This window comes from Myotis nattereri, assembly GCF_964212035.1.
Source record: "Myotis nattereri genome assembly, chromosome: 6".
Lineage (NCBI taxonomy): Eukaryota > Metazoa > Chordata > Mammalia > Chiroptera > Vespertilionidae > Myotis > Myotis nattereri.
Window position 1 is genome coordinate 30,464,498 of NC_138081.1, and position 16,251 is coordinate 30,480,748.

Consider the following 16,251-nt stretch of genomic DNA (forward strand, 5'->3'; position numbering starts at 1 on the left):
TCATTTTCATCTTGATGGCTTGGTTAATCGACAAAATCGTCACATTTGGGGTTCAGAAAATCCACGATTGGTTGTTGAGAAACAAATGCATCCACAACGTGTCACTGTTTGGTGTGGATTTTGGGCTGGAGGCACCATCGGACCATTCTTCTTCGAAAATGGCTGCTCAGGCAATAACAGTTAATGGTGCTTGCTATCTCAACATGATAATCCATTTACCCGATATTCTATTCCATACATAACCCTATACTGTCTACTTTATGAATCAATAAAAAATTTACAATTTTTAATTATAAACCTCTGTTTTCTATAAAAATCACTTCTTGCTTGAATTTTGGGACTCCCTTTATAAATGATGGATTCCTGGGCCCCCGCCCAGAATTACTGAAACAGCATATCTGGAAATGGCTTCCAAAAATCTTCTTTTTAACACCATCATTAAAGATACTATGCCCTTTAACATCTGTCATTGGAGCGGCTCTGCTCTAATAATCCAAATGTTAGTGTTTCAATGAAAGTAAAAAATTTCTGAGAGAACTGCGTTTTCTTTTCCCAACCTGCAGAACAGCACACTCTTTTTCTTTATATGATACATATTACATTCTACTTTAAATTGCTATTATTTGTGCAACATCACTCTCTGTTACTGTCCCATAATTCAAAGGCTTTTTAGGCTTAGCAATATTATATTTTGAGTATCTGTATATCCCACAGCAAAAAGAATAAAATGTTCTAGTGTATAAATCCTTAAAAATTATGAATTGAATTATATGAAAATGACTTCATATACATGGGTGATAGTTTTGTGGGTAAGAGTATTATTTTAACATTTTGGTGTGTGTGTGTGTGTGTGTGTGTGTGTGGCTTTAAAATTATTAAAATTAATTCTAAAGTTTACTACTCAATCCAGTTCATATAAGAGAAAAATAAAACCTCAGCAGGATAATAGTTAAATTTACTGGAAGCCAGTTTCCCAAAGAATAAAAGGCAGAATCAATGAGTTTGTCTCTCATATATTTCTGTAAAATATGCCAAGTACCAAACCTTTTAATTTCTCTGAAAAGAGCATTTGAGATTGATTAGGTATGGCGCTGCACACATTTTATTATAATTTAGCTGCTCTCTGGATATCTATCTGACTTTTCTAAGGCTGATTAAAATTGTACCACTTATTGAATAAGACATAACAATGATAATTTGGTTTCTGACAATGCCCATCTGTATTAGTTTGTGGGCAAGTATCAGCTCTCCTTATAAAAGAGTACATGACTAGAAATAATATATAATTCAGGACTCAAAGCAACAATGAATCCATTTTGTGAAGTAACTTAAGAAACATTTCCCAAGAGGAAAGATTTCTGGACTTTGTAAATTGTATGCTTTTACAGTGAGACAGAGGTATCTATTAGGATATTTTTTTATTTTAAATATCTTTCTATTACTATTGCAATACCAACTTATTCCACATATATCAAATTCACAGGAATAGTTTTCCTTAAAAACAAACAAACAAACAAAACCCAAAAAAAAACCTCAAAGAAGTAATCATTAAGCAATGGTCATTTACTGCAAACATGGTTAAACTTAAGTAGGTATTGCATATAAATGAAGGGCTAATGGAGTCAGTTAAATGTCATAGTAAATTTCTGTATCTTTTGCTGGATGAGTTCCTAAAAATCCCTCCTTTTGATTTTCCTACCTCATAATTTTTTTAAAAATTCGTTAATCATAACATAATCATTCAGTAATATTTATACTTAAAATTGATTTTTGTTAAATATTTACTCAATTGGACTAAATATTGCATTAAAACTTGGACACATTTATAATATTAGAAACTTTTTAAAAAACAAATTTGATAAAACATTTTAAGCTATATTTTAAGTAACATCTATAGATACATAATTGCATTAATTCAAGTAATATATTTTTATGTTTGTTCTTATTTATTTGTTACCCTTAGGAAATCTCATTTTTGACTGGACTCGGATATAGATGTAGAAACTCTCAGAGAGGACAGCCCATGTCTCTTGGCAATCTGTTCCTGGCGTTTTTCTTTGGCCTCCTCCCTTCTCTTAGCCAAAAGTTTAGCATACTCTGCAGCCTCTTCCTCACTTTTCTTAGTATGTTGTTTCTTCAGAGCAACACGCCAGTGTTTGTGTGGCAGGATGCATGGAGTAACAAGACTCTGAATATTGAGTGCTTTAGTCCAAGGTTTTTTAGCTTCTTTGTTTAGGGTTTTCTCACAACATATTGGCAGACATCATCTTCTTTAGAGGGAGTGAAAGTTTGTGGAATCTGCTAGCTCTTTTGGGCCCCAGGCGACGAGGTGCAGTGGTGAGACCAGGAATTTCTTTCTCCCCATTCTTTTACAATGACCAAGCTGAGAACACTGAGATTGGAACCCGCAATGCAACCCCGAACAGATTTGCACGCTCTCTCTCTAGTCCTCCTTGGCCTATAACAGGAATGACCCTTACTCAGCAGCAGGCAGACATGGCCATGGGTCAATCCACCCAGCTTCACGAGGAAACCTTGTTTGTCATCTCCACCACTGCTTTGAACCACATAACCCTTCCACTCTTCACCCAGAGCCTCAGGAGCAACCTCTGTGGCCATACTCTTCTCATAAAAGGTACGAAGTTTGTGTTCATCATCCACTTCAATGAGTTTCTGACAGCCAGGGACTGGGAAAGAGATGCTCAGCTTTATCCTGAAGCAGCTGACCGATGCAGAGGCACCACAAAAAAAAAAGGCCAGTTCAAATGGTATTTTAAAATAAACTACTCAAAGTGAAAATAATATTTGCTATCTTTATGCTTATTAAATAAATTAATTATAGAGATACATATGCATTTTAAATGTAAAGAAAAAGAACTAAGAACTTGTGATGATGCAAGCTGTCAAATTGGACATGTTCAGTTATAATGAACAGCTGCTTTTTTGGGGACATTTCTTGGCAGGGTTTTAAAAATCAGTATGCGATGAATATAAAATGAGGAATGCTCAGAGTGGCATGGCTTATAATTTTATAGCATTGGAGTATTTTATAATGCAAAGCCCTATTTTTAGTAGAACCATCTTTGGCAACTAGTATTTATTATACATTATGAAAGCCATCTTCATTCATGTGGAGACAAAAGAGAGCTATGATTCTGTCACCAATGTGTTTCAATAATTATGTGAAATAGCCAATGTGAAATCAAAATGAGATGGAAATAAATATCCTTACATATGTCAATAAAGCTATGTTAGTGTATTAATTAATAGCACAATCCCAAAATGTGGTGAACTTGGCAGGACTGATGTAAGTCGATAGCTGGGTGACTATTTTCTGTGGAATAGAAGATAAATCACGATAACCTTCCTGAAGACAACTAATTGATTAAATATCATTGGCAGATACATCGTATTTGGACCAGTTTTCTTTGCCTTTGGGGGTTAAGGATTTAAATGGATAGTGCATAAAGGAGAAATGTCTCTCTGAGCCTTGCCTGAGAAAGACTGAAAGCTGTCACACTAGAGTTAATATAAGGTCCTAGGAAAGCACCTACATCTTGACTGGCTGTATAGAATAGTGAAGAACATTCACTGTTGACAATAGCTGGTAGCAAAGAATCCAGGAAGCAAAGAATCTCACAGTGATGTTAAAGGTGAGAACATTACTCTGGTGCAGGAAAGCAAATGTGAGTCAGGGCATATGCAGAAGGAGAAATCAAAGCCAACCCCAGTGCAGTTGGAAGAAGAAATTTAAAATTTCTTCTAGATCACACAAAAGCCTAATGGCTGTGATTCTCAAATATTAGTGCCATTGGAATTATGTGGATGGTTTGTTAAGGTATTTGGGCCCTACTCTAGAGTTTTTGATTCAATAGTTCTGAGTTGGGCCTAAGGATTTGCATTCCTACAAAGTCCCCAAGTGATGTTAACATAGCTGATTGAGGGACCACATTTTGCCTTATAGGATATTATGATCTTATGGATAAGTAAAATAATAGAAATAAAATTAAAAGCAGTGTATTTTCCACAATTGAGATAGACATGCTACAAATATTTATATATGTTTATATATATGTAAATATATGTATATAAATATATAAGAATAGTCCCACCAACTATTGGAGGTGAGACAAAGAAATCAGAAAACAATGAAAAATTATTTGACTATGTGGAAGGAGCTTAAAAACGGACATTAGCTATAGTTGGGAGCTTTTCAGGGTTTCCAAGAAGAGCTAGATCAGGGAACATACCCTGGAAGCATCTGACTGCAGTTAAGAGTCAAAGCAATGATCAGTTGTCGATAAGTAGGTGCTGGGCACCCAATTATACCAGCAATGGAGTAAGATACATTAAGGAGGATGAGGAAAATTGTTAATTCATGAAGGCCAAGGTCAAAATGTTGAGCAAATTGTTATTGTTAATATATACAAAATGAAGGACTCCTTTGTTATGCAGCGCTGTATATGTATGTTTAAGCAATATAGTCACCAGAATACTAATGAATATTTTCAAAGATATATAATAACCTAGATTAACTCATGAGCATGGATTAATTACAATTTTGAAATTTCCTAAAGTGGCCATGTCTTGGGCCATAACAAATTATTTTCAATAGATGATGAAGTCAACAGCATTGTGGACATTACTGTGACATGGCATCACAGTAAGAGCCACGGAGTCTTCATGGGCACCACCAAACCCTTTTGTCCAAGGTGACTGCGTATGGTAGACAATTCTCTAAGTAAAATAAATGATACGTTTTTCATTATTGAAATTTTTAAAAAATAACAGGGAGACTTTTTATTCTCAAATGAGCAATATAGAAAATATAGATAATAATGCTGTAAGCTTATTTTTTCCCTCCACACCAAATACGGCAATGCTAAATTTTAGTATAATTTTAACATGCTACAATAATGTGCAATGATTATGGAGAAATGATCTTAGTTTAAATCCCACCTTATTTCCTCAAGGCATTAAAAATAGCACAGGAAATTTTCAGAGGGGCCACGTTAAAGTTAGCTCATTAATAGAATATATGGCTGTTTTCATGAAATAGCCCAGAATGTGTGTATGACAATATTTTAAATTAGTCTGTAGCCTCAATATAATTCTCCTGAATGTCATAATAAATATATCATACATTCCTTTATATAATGTATTTATGATACATTATTAATGGCACATGAATATTTAATGCATATTTTAATAATTAGTAGCTAAATTCATATTACAAGATGTCTGATGGTAACTAGTAGAGTTGCTTTTATGCAGCTTCATTAATGCATATATTTTATTTTATTTTTTTTTTTTTTTTTTTTTAAAATATATTTTATTGATTTTCCACAGAGAGGAAGGGAGAGAGATAGAAAGTTAGAAACATCGATGAGAGAGAAACATCGATCAGCTGCCTCCTGCACATCTCCCACTGGGGACATGCCCGCAACCCAGGTACATGCCCCTGACCGGAATCGAACCTGGGACCCTTCAGTCCGCAGACCGACGCTCCATCCACTGAGCCAAACCGGTTTCGGCAATGCATATATTTTAATATGTTCTAATTTCTTTTATATTAAAAAGAGAAATAGGTTTATGTGTACAATATGCTTTGTTAAGTTTTATGAATTAGACAATATAATAATATCAAAGGGAATAATAGATGCAAGATTATTAGCAATGTCCAACTGAATGGGAGGAAGCATTTTAAAGTTTTATAAAACTTGTGACTTCTCAATAGGCCTAAAGCTTTAATAATTTGGAGGTAGTTTCTAGTCTCCAATTTCATTAAAACATACCTGGGATATGGTCCATTTGAGCGAGTTAAACCAAAAATTACTTGAGCGTTACAATACCCTTAATTTAGAATGAGATATCTTAAAAGCCAATAGGACTTTACAGGTCAATCCAGTTCTCATTGTAAAAAAAACCTCACAAAAACAGAAAAACCAAGAGCCAGATAATTTAGGAGACGCCATCCTTTGTTCATAGAATTAAGTCAGAAAGGTTTGATGAATGAGTCAATAATTACAGAACTGTTCTAAAGTCACAAAGCTTGTGTTTCTGAGGAAAAACAAAACCAGCAAAAAAAACAAATAAAACACCCCTGAATTTCAGAACATGGCCCTTTCTGCTACACTCAGCTGACTAATTCAGGAGTGAATTATTTTCCCTTTTGCAATACATTTCTTCAGCAAATAATTATTGAGCAGTTATTTTAATCCAGGCAGTTTTCTAGAATCTGTAGATTCAAAGATGAATAATGAATGGCCCTGATCATAAAGAAGCTTCCTGGAGAAAAATGAGGACAGTGAAAATGAATTAGAAGGCAGTGTGGTAGAGCAAAGGAAGAACTAAACCCCAGGAAAAGATAAAACTTTAGTCAGATTTTGTTGCACTTCTATTCAATTCAAAGTCCTTCATTGACATCCTCTCTCATACCAGCAGTCAAAAACAAAGTATTTATGATAGCCAATCATAAATACTCAATTCTCTACCTTCTTTCTGAACTCATCCCTCTTGACCATATTTTGCACACTAGCCACACTCACCTCCATTTCTATTGATTGCCAGTCCAAACAGGCTCAACAATTTGACACATGCTCTTTCCTTCAACTTGACCACCTTCTCACAGACAGTCAGGTGTAACACTCCCTCACCTTTTTTTCAGATCTTTACTTACATATCACCCTTTAACTTTTCCTGATCACCTCACAAAAATATCAATTCCTTCTATACAATCTATATATATAAAAGCCAAGTAACTGGAACACAGGTACAACCAGAACGACTGGTCACTGGTTGCTATGACGCACACTGAGGCGGCCAACCGGCCTGATCGGGGCCCTGATCGGCACCCCTAAACCTCCCGCGGCCCCTCTTCCCTGCCGGTCTGGACCTGATCAGGCCAGCCAAACTCCACCTGTGCACAAATTCGTGCACTGGGCCTCTAGTGTTTATATATTTCCGCATATTGCCCAGAAACTGAAGCACAGAAAAATGACATATGTAGCCTAAACTTACAGAATGTATACATGGTTGAGAAAAAATTTGAATACAGCTTCAGACCTAAGATCTTAATCACTTTATACTGCCTCAATAATAGTGGAATCCAAAGAAATGGAAGAATTATTGCAGACCATTTTAAAGAGATTCTCTCAAAAGGGTTTCCTTTTTGGCACCAGGCTAGAAGAGAATGATAGGTTGTATAATGGACTAAGGAAGGAACTGTGAGTAACTGAAGGAGGACCATAGCCTTGCCAGAGCTATGGTCAGTGTTACTAGTAGCAATGTCACGCACACACACACACACACACACACACACACACACAAAGAAAAATAAATAAATAAGTAAATAAACAAATAAATAAATACCTTTAAACCAGGCAACTATGGATTTCAGTAATATCAGGCCAAAATAGTACTTATAGCAAAAGAAAGGAAAACAGAGAAGAGGAAGGGGACCAAGTTAGCAGCAGTAATTGTTCTTTCCAATCATTTTGTTGGGTAGCATTTATACTAAATAAATTAGCATTTTTTTGGCCAAACTCCCGACCCAATTATTAATAATAATATTTTTTTGTATGTGACTTACATAGAATCTTGTTTCAGCTTTGCAGTAACAAGATCTAAATTTATTTGGGAAATCTTTAAAAAATTATGACATTTAGCATTGCCAGGAAATGGATGTCTAACATAAATCTATTAAATAAATAGATATCATAGATTAAATGCTTCTTATTTTATAACATTGTGAACTTCATGTCAGTTTTATTTTTCTTTCACATTGATATTCTGGCTCTTTAAAAAGATAAATTGTTCATATTATACTTCATCTTTTGATTTACTTACAGAGTGCAACTGAATAGGAATTAACTTTAAAAGAGGTCATCCATGAGTAAAATGTCAACAGAATTGTTATACTGCCTAAACAGAATAAAGTATAATATGAAGTAAGAGTGACTTAATTAATTGAATTTGTCTCAGTAGAGCGCACTTTTTGTATAGTGAAAATGTTGAAAAAAGATAGATAACTGCATTGTGACAATTAATCTACTCATATTTGAGTGTGACTATAAGAAATGAGAAAGCATATGAACTATCTATGTCAGAATAAATAGATGAGACATATACACACTTGTGCCGCACCAGCACAGCCAGGTTTGATGAGCCTGCGAGGGGGCGGTGAAGGATTAAGAAAAGACAGACAAGAGAAGAAAGCTAGGGCTGGGTGGGACACTGCCCTCTCTGATGAAGAGGCAGCGCCAAGGCCTGCAAGCCAAAGTCTTTACTTTTTTAGCCACATTCCACGAGGCAAAGTAGTGCGTGGTTTCGAATCCACTCAATTACATGCACCTGATCACGCTTTGTTTCCTTGCTGCACCTCCCGCAGCCTATATCGCTTAGCCACCTGGGACCACAGGTTCGGACCAGACCATAAGGTCAAGCTGACAACTATAGCCTTTGGCTATCATTGTGGTCGGAGGGCTTTGCCCTCCAAGCTTGGACCTGCATGTGGCTTTGCGGAGAAGACCCTGCCCTCGCAGTAGTCCGAGGCTTGGACCTGTCCAAACACGGCAGCTGCTCTCCACACACACTCCCTCCTCTGGGGCTTCGTCGGCGTTCTCACACACAGAGACTGTACTCTGCAGGGTCACAAATATGACCGCCCCAACATAAGAAAGGATAAAAATTTTAAAAACACACACACAAAATTGGCGTCCACAAATTTTAAATCGTTATTTAAAAGTTATTCTGATGGGACTATAAAGCCCACTTAATTCCTCCGTTTTTTTTCTTTCCTTTGTGCTTGCTTTTCTGTGTGAATGAGGTTCCTGTAAAATAAACATGGTTTTTCCACCAGATCTTGGTTATTTTTTCTAAGTTTAAAACTATTTGGGATAATTTCTCACTGTGTGGGACTAGATGAGACAAGCCCTCATTACTTTGTCACGTTTACCCAGCAGCATATTAGACACAAGGTAGAGGACCTGAGTACTTAGACAACTGAGAAAGCAGCAACATATAGCCATGTCTACAGCACGTAGAGTCTACCAACTTCAGGAATTTTTTATTTTATTTTACAATCTGGCCTGGACTTACCACATATCCTGATTATTTAAAAGAAAATGAACATTTTGATTCTTACATGAAATTTTCCTGAAATTAAGTTCTAAAAGATAATTCAAACATAAATTATTCCAGAACAACTAATGGGAAACAAATGTAAAGGCATTTGAGGCCATATTTATTCCCTGGGCCTCCAGTAAGTCATTCTGGTTCTTTATTGTTCCAATCATGTAGGGGAGAGATGGCATCACTCTGGACTGATATCCTACTAAACAACTTACTTTCTGAGTAGATAGGTTATTGAACTATCAATAGAACACTCAAAGATAATAGATATATGAGAATTTTTTTCATAACAATGTTGTGAAGCAGGGTATTCTGGTTATGTTGTTTTGGTAGTAAGATAGCTCAGCACTCTATGTAGTAATCAATTTTAATATACAAAAACAGACAATTAAATTTGAAAACATAAAATAATATTTAGCTAACATTGTCAGAAGGATCATGATATTAAGTTGAAAATGAATATGCTTTGTTTTAAACTTATATACATTGGATTTATAAGATGATCTGCATAGTTAAGACATCTGAACTACTTTTGCTTCTTATAGCGCCCAGGATCTATTTTTCTGTTTGACTTTATCTTATTCAATCAGATTTTATTCTCATCCATCCAGTCTAACTCCTTTATTGTAGCAAAAAGAGTTTCTGGTAACAGAAACACATTTATTTTCTAGCAACTGAAAACTTCAGGTTTTCAAGAAATTTTGAGATCCTCCATTTAACAACCAAAAATTAATAACTTGTTTAAGATTTTTTTAAAAAAAGAGTAGATATTGGGTCCTCCACTGACATTACACTGATTAATTTTCTGGTGCAGTCTTTCACATATATGTGACAAGAATTACCTTGCTTTATGAATATGTAGGACAGGTCTTATATAAATTGATCTAGTAGGTGGCAATTGATCTGATGCAATCACAGGTCATCACTGAGAGCAAAAGCAGATGGCCACTAAGACAGCCTTTGTCAAAAATGTGACAGGAGCCTGTGAAAAGGTCTTAACTATATAAATGTTATGAGTTTGCCTGGGCTAGAATTTCTACTCTTCGATCTACCGTTAATAACATGAGCAACAAGAAGTAACAAGTTATTTGGGGTTCTGACTAATTAAGCCTGTCAGTAAGCACCTCAGGCACTGGGCCTATTAGTTTGATTACATTGACAACCTGGAGGATGGGAGCGATGCTCTCCTTATTTCATTCTTGTCTTTATTATCTCTGCTCCGTCCACAATATAAGCCATTCTAGAAGAATTTACTTGAAATATATTTTTTCTTTCATGATGATTGATACATAAATTTCTCTAAAAATTGGTTCTAATTGTGTTTGGTTATTAAACTACTAGACACCAATTAATTTGAAGTTCAGATAAAAGTTATATTTTTTAGTGTAAGCATTTCTCATGCAATACTTATATTCTTATTTGAGGTATCTGATACCCTTAGACTGAATTTATATTGTAGATCAAGTGAAGAGCAAGTATTTTTAAAAATAGTTTGAGAGAATTTAGATAAAAAATAAAGGTGGAAATCTGCCCTAACTGGCTTGGACATATTCCTGTTCTGCCCACTTGTCCAGAGTATGTCCTCAGTTTTTCCTGCTTATTACATTTCCCAGAATCCAACTATGTTCTATATCACAGCTGTCCATATCCATATCATCTCTCTTTTTATAAATACAAAGTTTTTAATTTGTCATCACTCTATGAGAGACTCAATCATTATCAGATAGTATTTTCTAATCTGCTAATATATTTTCCAAGATTCAGGCACATAAAGAGTCTTGCCAGTCTAAATTTCCACCCACAATGAAATTAAGGCATATCTTTCTTTTATTAATATTTTTAAAATTGATTTCAGAGAGGAAGAGAGAGGGAGAGAGAGATAGAAACATCAATAATGAGAGAAAATCATGGATGGGCTGCCTCCTGCACACCTACTACTGGGGCCTGATCTGGCAACCCGGGCATGTGTCCTGACCAGGAATGGAACCACGACTTCTTAGTTCATAGGTCTATGCTCAACCCCTGAGCACACCAACTGGGCTTAAGGCATATCTTAATATCCACTACAATAAAAACAAACTAACAAACAAACAAAAAAAACTTTAGTAATACTAATAAATAAGAAAAAGTCTTTATAAGTCCACTGCAGACCCATTCAAGATGCTCTTCTCATTTCCTTTGCTCTTTCTTTTAAAGTTCTCCTTATCATATATCCAAGAAAGTTTATACACATTGCATATAACACATGACATTTTCTACATGACATCAATATATTATGTATCCATATATCCATCACTCACAGAAAGGAAAATGGGAATGCAATACAAAATAAATCCACTTTATTAAAACAATCTTAACTAGGCTCTTCCTTAAACTATAGGAAGACTCTTTAAAATCCATATTGTAAAAATTGTCTTCTGTAAATATTTTTTATTTACTAATATTTCATGGTGATCCCTGCAATGTGCAGATATGTATATAGAAATCATAATGACATTACTTATAGTTTAGTTTTGAATTGTTAATTGTATGAGTTAAGGCCTTTATTTATTTGGTTCTTTTTTTCTCAGAGACAATACTAAGCGCCAACTTATACTCAGACACTATGAAATAAACTGAAAATACTCCTGCACATGATATTATTTTGGAATTTTTAGTATCAATTTAAAATTTTGTTTTAGGTTTAGTTAACATTGATTTTAAAAGTATGTTTATTTGCCTTCAAATGCCGAAACATACAGAAAATGACATCAAAACTTTAGTGTAACTGCAGATACATTTGCTTCAATTAATCACACACAGGATCAAAGGAAAACTGGGAGCACAAACAACAAGAATCTTTTGATTAAGCTAGTTGGGTCAGCAAATTTTAAGAAAAGATCTGTCTGCTCTCTCTATCTGCTGGAACAGATAAGAACAAACATCTGATGACTTATGTGTGGTAGTTGGTACCACTTGGGAGAAGTGACCAGTGGTTCATGTCCTTAAAAAAAGATTTTAAAGCTTTAGATTTTTAAAATTATTTTCAGTGTAGTACAACGGTTACCAATAATGCAAAAGAGGCTATGGGGGAATTATTTTTTCTTGTTATATTGAGTTTTTCTTAAAATTGAAATTTTGGGGTAAATTTTTAATTATTAAATATATTTATAGCTGGATTAAAATATAATACCTTAGAGCCTTTTTCTATTATAAAAAAATTCATTTTTTGTATATATATATATTTATATATACACACACATATATACAGCACATTTAATAAAACATATTAAATGTCAAATTTTGATATATATTTTAATTTAAAATTTAAATTACTCAGTGAGTACACATCTTCACTAAATAGTTCTGGCATTGAAGCTTTAATTTGTATAAATACATTTTTATATTGTCACCTCGGGTAATTTCTGGATTGAAGTCATTCACTTGATATACTCTAGTCATCTGAAGGATGACAATTAGACTTCTAAAATCTGTAGCAAGGCAATACATATCTGTTCTGATACTTGTGAGACAGCAATTACCAATCTGCCAAGTATATCTGAGAATTTCCTCTTAGACTCCTCTTACCTCCCGATACCACGAACAACTCTCATCTTTCTCTGAGTGCTTATGTTGCTGGAGTCCACCCATCCCATTAGTGCTTTTTATGTCCCATAAACTGGCTGTTTCTGATTCTGCCCATCTCTCACTGACCAAATGCAAATATCATACCAATGTCTAGAGTGCACTGAACCACAATTACAGGGTGAGAAATCAAAGCCCTTTTCTAGTCCCACAATCTGCATTAGGCAGTTGGATAAATTGATCCAAGTTCTAAAGTAGTTTGCATCCCCAGCTTTTGCTGTAGCTCCTTCCAGTTACTGTAGCAATAGCTCCTCATTAAATGACTTGGTGAGTATCTTGCCAAAAAGGAAAGCTGCTGAGTTTATAAGATTTTAAATCATTTTCCATACTGCATGTCTAGTTCAGAAGTCAACTAAGCTCTAGTAACCTGCTTATAAGCCTAGGGACTAACATCCTGAATCCCTTCACCTCTTTGGTTCCGTGCAACTGTACCTAGATGCTGTAAGTTTCTCTCACTGCATTTCTACTAATGAAATAACTACATCTCTCCTAGCCAGCATTCCCCCTGCAGCTCTGGTTCTCTACTAAGCTTCTGCAAGACCTACTGAATAATGGTTCACAGCATAGGCCAGGCTGCTTGCAGCATTAAGGTTCCAGTTTACCTTTTATATAATTTATATATGAAGCTCTACCCAAATTTTGAAGAAAAATGTCAGCTGTCTAGCAAGAGGTTGGCATATTAAATTCCAACTATTCTGCAAGCATCACAAAGTAATTTAGTTAAAGTTGCATATTCTGGAAAAAGATCCCCAAGGCCCCATTTTGTTCAATAGCCTTTCAAATCAGCCCTCAGCAATGTCCCTTCAGGGATCACCCTGCTCTTTCCGAAACAATGCCTTCTAAAATAGCCATATATCCTTGATGACTAGCACTTCCACTTCTAGAAGTGCTCACCAAAACTACCTGAGGATAGCACTTTTTTTCATAAAAAATATTCCCACTTGAGAAAGATACCTTTATCATCTTATCAGTCTTCATCCTAAATTTATGTTTTATAATTCTAGCTATAAACTCTCCTCAGCTCCAGTTATTCTGCAGATGAGAGATGAGAAGCCAATGCTTAAATTTTAGTCTCTGTGGATGCATCAGATCACCTGTTGACAGCCTATTCCCTGAATCAACCTGTCTTCCCATTACCTCTCAGTGCGAGTTTCCAATTCAGAGTACATCGACTGCACACTCAGGGTTCCATACAAGAGGCTTTCAAACATGAACTTACACCATGCCCTTGACCTTCTCCAGACAGCCTCCAGAGAGTGTGGACAGCCTAGTATTTATGCATTACGCTTCTGCATGTGAATCTTCTGTGGAGTCTTTTAAAAATAGGGAGGCTCAGCCCTCACTCCCTACCTACTAAATCAGAATCCCCAGGAGGTGTGTATTTTTAGAAATGACACGGGTAATTGTGATGTATTGTGGAGTCTCCGAAATACTGATTTACTTGTGGGATTCTCCTCCTCCCCAGTTTCTCCAGTCCTGTGGGCAATTGAACTCAAACTCTGATATTTTCAGAGGCACAGGAAGGTCAGAAAAGAATCTCGAGAGAAGCATGTGATCTTCAGATCTGTCTTAAGGCTACTGTATCTGTATGTATTACTGTATAGCCATAAGAAGCCTGCTTTACTTCTATGAACATTGTTTTCTTTTTTGTAAAATACACCTTCTATGATGTGCCAGCGAACTACAAAAAGAAGTCCTGGAAGGCACACAACACCCCAGAAAAAGGGATCCACATTTTCTGACAAAAAGTAACTCTTGAATGTACACATTTAAAAAATGTTCAGGATTAGCCCAGTTGGGTGGCTCAGTGGTTGAGCATAGATCTATGAGCCCAAAGGTCATGGTTCCATTCCAGTTCAGGGCACATGCCTGGGTTTCTGGCTCAATCCCTGGTAGGGGGTATGCAGGAGGCAGCCAATCAATGATTCTCTCTCCTCATTGACATTTTGTTTCTATCTCTCTCTTCTTCTCCCTTCCTCTCTGAAATAAAAAAAAAAAAAAAGATATTAAAAATGCTACCCCCCCCCAAAAAAAAAAAACATTAGCACGATCAGAAATAACACGGCTGTCTTATATTTTTGTTACATTTATGTTTTTATACTCATTAACACTTATACCCATGCCAATCACATTGGCCTCTTTTGAGGTTTTCATTTCAGATGTTTTTAACTATGAGGGTAAACTTTTCTTGTCTCAGGGTTTTAAACACAGCAGTTAGAGAAAGAGAGTTTTTCTTGCTCTGAGAGGACAGAGAAGGCCAATTTAAATCAGATAATGAAAGGAATTTTAGAGATAAAATAGGCAGGTTTAGGGAGTCTGAGGAATAAAGAGGGTCCATGGTGGTGGAGGAATGCATAGGTGAGGGCTTGGAGCCACCAGAAGGCATACATTCACAGAGAATAGAAAAGGTGCCACAGGATAAGGGGAACATATTTTCACGGGGAGATAGAGGAATGTTGCAAGATAAGGGGGAGAGAAGGAGGGGGGCACCATGTGGGTTTTGGACTTTGAAGCTGATATTCTATATAAGACTGACCAATTATAAAATGCACAGGGTCATAAAATGGGGAAGGGGTCCAATTAGAAGGGAGCATGAAGAGACAAAGAACTACAGCCTTACAAACCTTAGAAAAAGGGGCTTAGTGGGTTACCCCCTCAAGAACCCCTCCCTACCTGGGAGTTTGTATTTGCTTCCAATAAATTCCCACCTTTTTACTAACAAGTCCTTTTAGTCCTCGAATTTTATTCTTTACACTTTGTGAGGTAAGAACCTGCAAGGGGGAGATCCACTCCCCAAACCCCATGTTTCAATAAGCTTTAGGTGGAGTGAACCAGATAAAGGCTTGATGCCTGAAGAGAAAGAGATTAGGCTGTGGTGTGTTTGCTTTGTGTCTGTCAGAGCCTTTCACCTGAAATGTATCAAATTCACATGGCACTTTAAAGGTTGTCCCAAGAGCCCCAACAGCCTGGGATCATGTAAAACAAAAGCTATCACCAGCTGTGGGACTCTCTGGGATCTTGGCATGAGTACAGACTCTGTAGGTTTCTTTTCATGAGAAAATTTAAAAATAGTTAAAGAGATATAAAGACCTGATATTCATTCATTCATCCTTTATTTCCTTTCTCTCTTTATCTCCTTCTCTCCTCTCTCCTTCTCTCTCCACAATTAAATGATCATCACCAGCAGCAGCAAACGTGGTATATATTTATTGATATGTGAAAGGCAATAGGTTAAGCATTTTACATGTGGTATCTCATTGAATCTTCATAACAGTATTGCAAAGTAGCTGCTATTACTTTGTCCATTATTAAAATTAACTGATTGAGGCTTAGAAATATTAAGTGACTTATGTGAGGTAACACTAGTGAAGGCAAAGCTGTCTCTCTCCAAAGCCCCTTTTGAATGTGCGGCCTTTGGGTTCGAGAGGGCAGGCTGCAAAATTTCACCCTAGATAGTCAAGATGACGCCACAAGACACTCTCCCTCATTCCAAAC

At 36.0% G+C, this 16,251-nt stretch overlaps 1 pseudogene across 1 annotated transcript in view; it reads right to left on the reverse strand.

The window, feature by feature from the left end:
- Positions 1 to 1,969: 1,969 nt before the first annotated feature.
- Positions 1,970 to 16,251, reverse strand: part of LOC308521606 (small ribosomal subunit protein eS6-like) — a 28,448-nt pseudogene continuing 14,166 nt past the window's right edge. Inside the window, exon 2 of the transcript in view lies at positions 1,970 to 2,722. The product of the transcript in view is annotated as a small ribosomal subunit protein eS6-like (transcript). The remainder of the gene's footprint in view (positions 2,723 to 16,251) is intronic.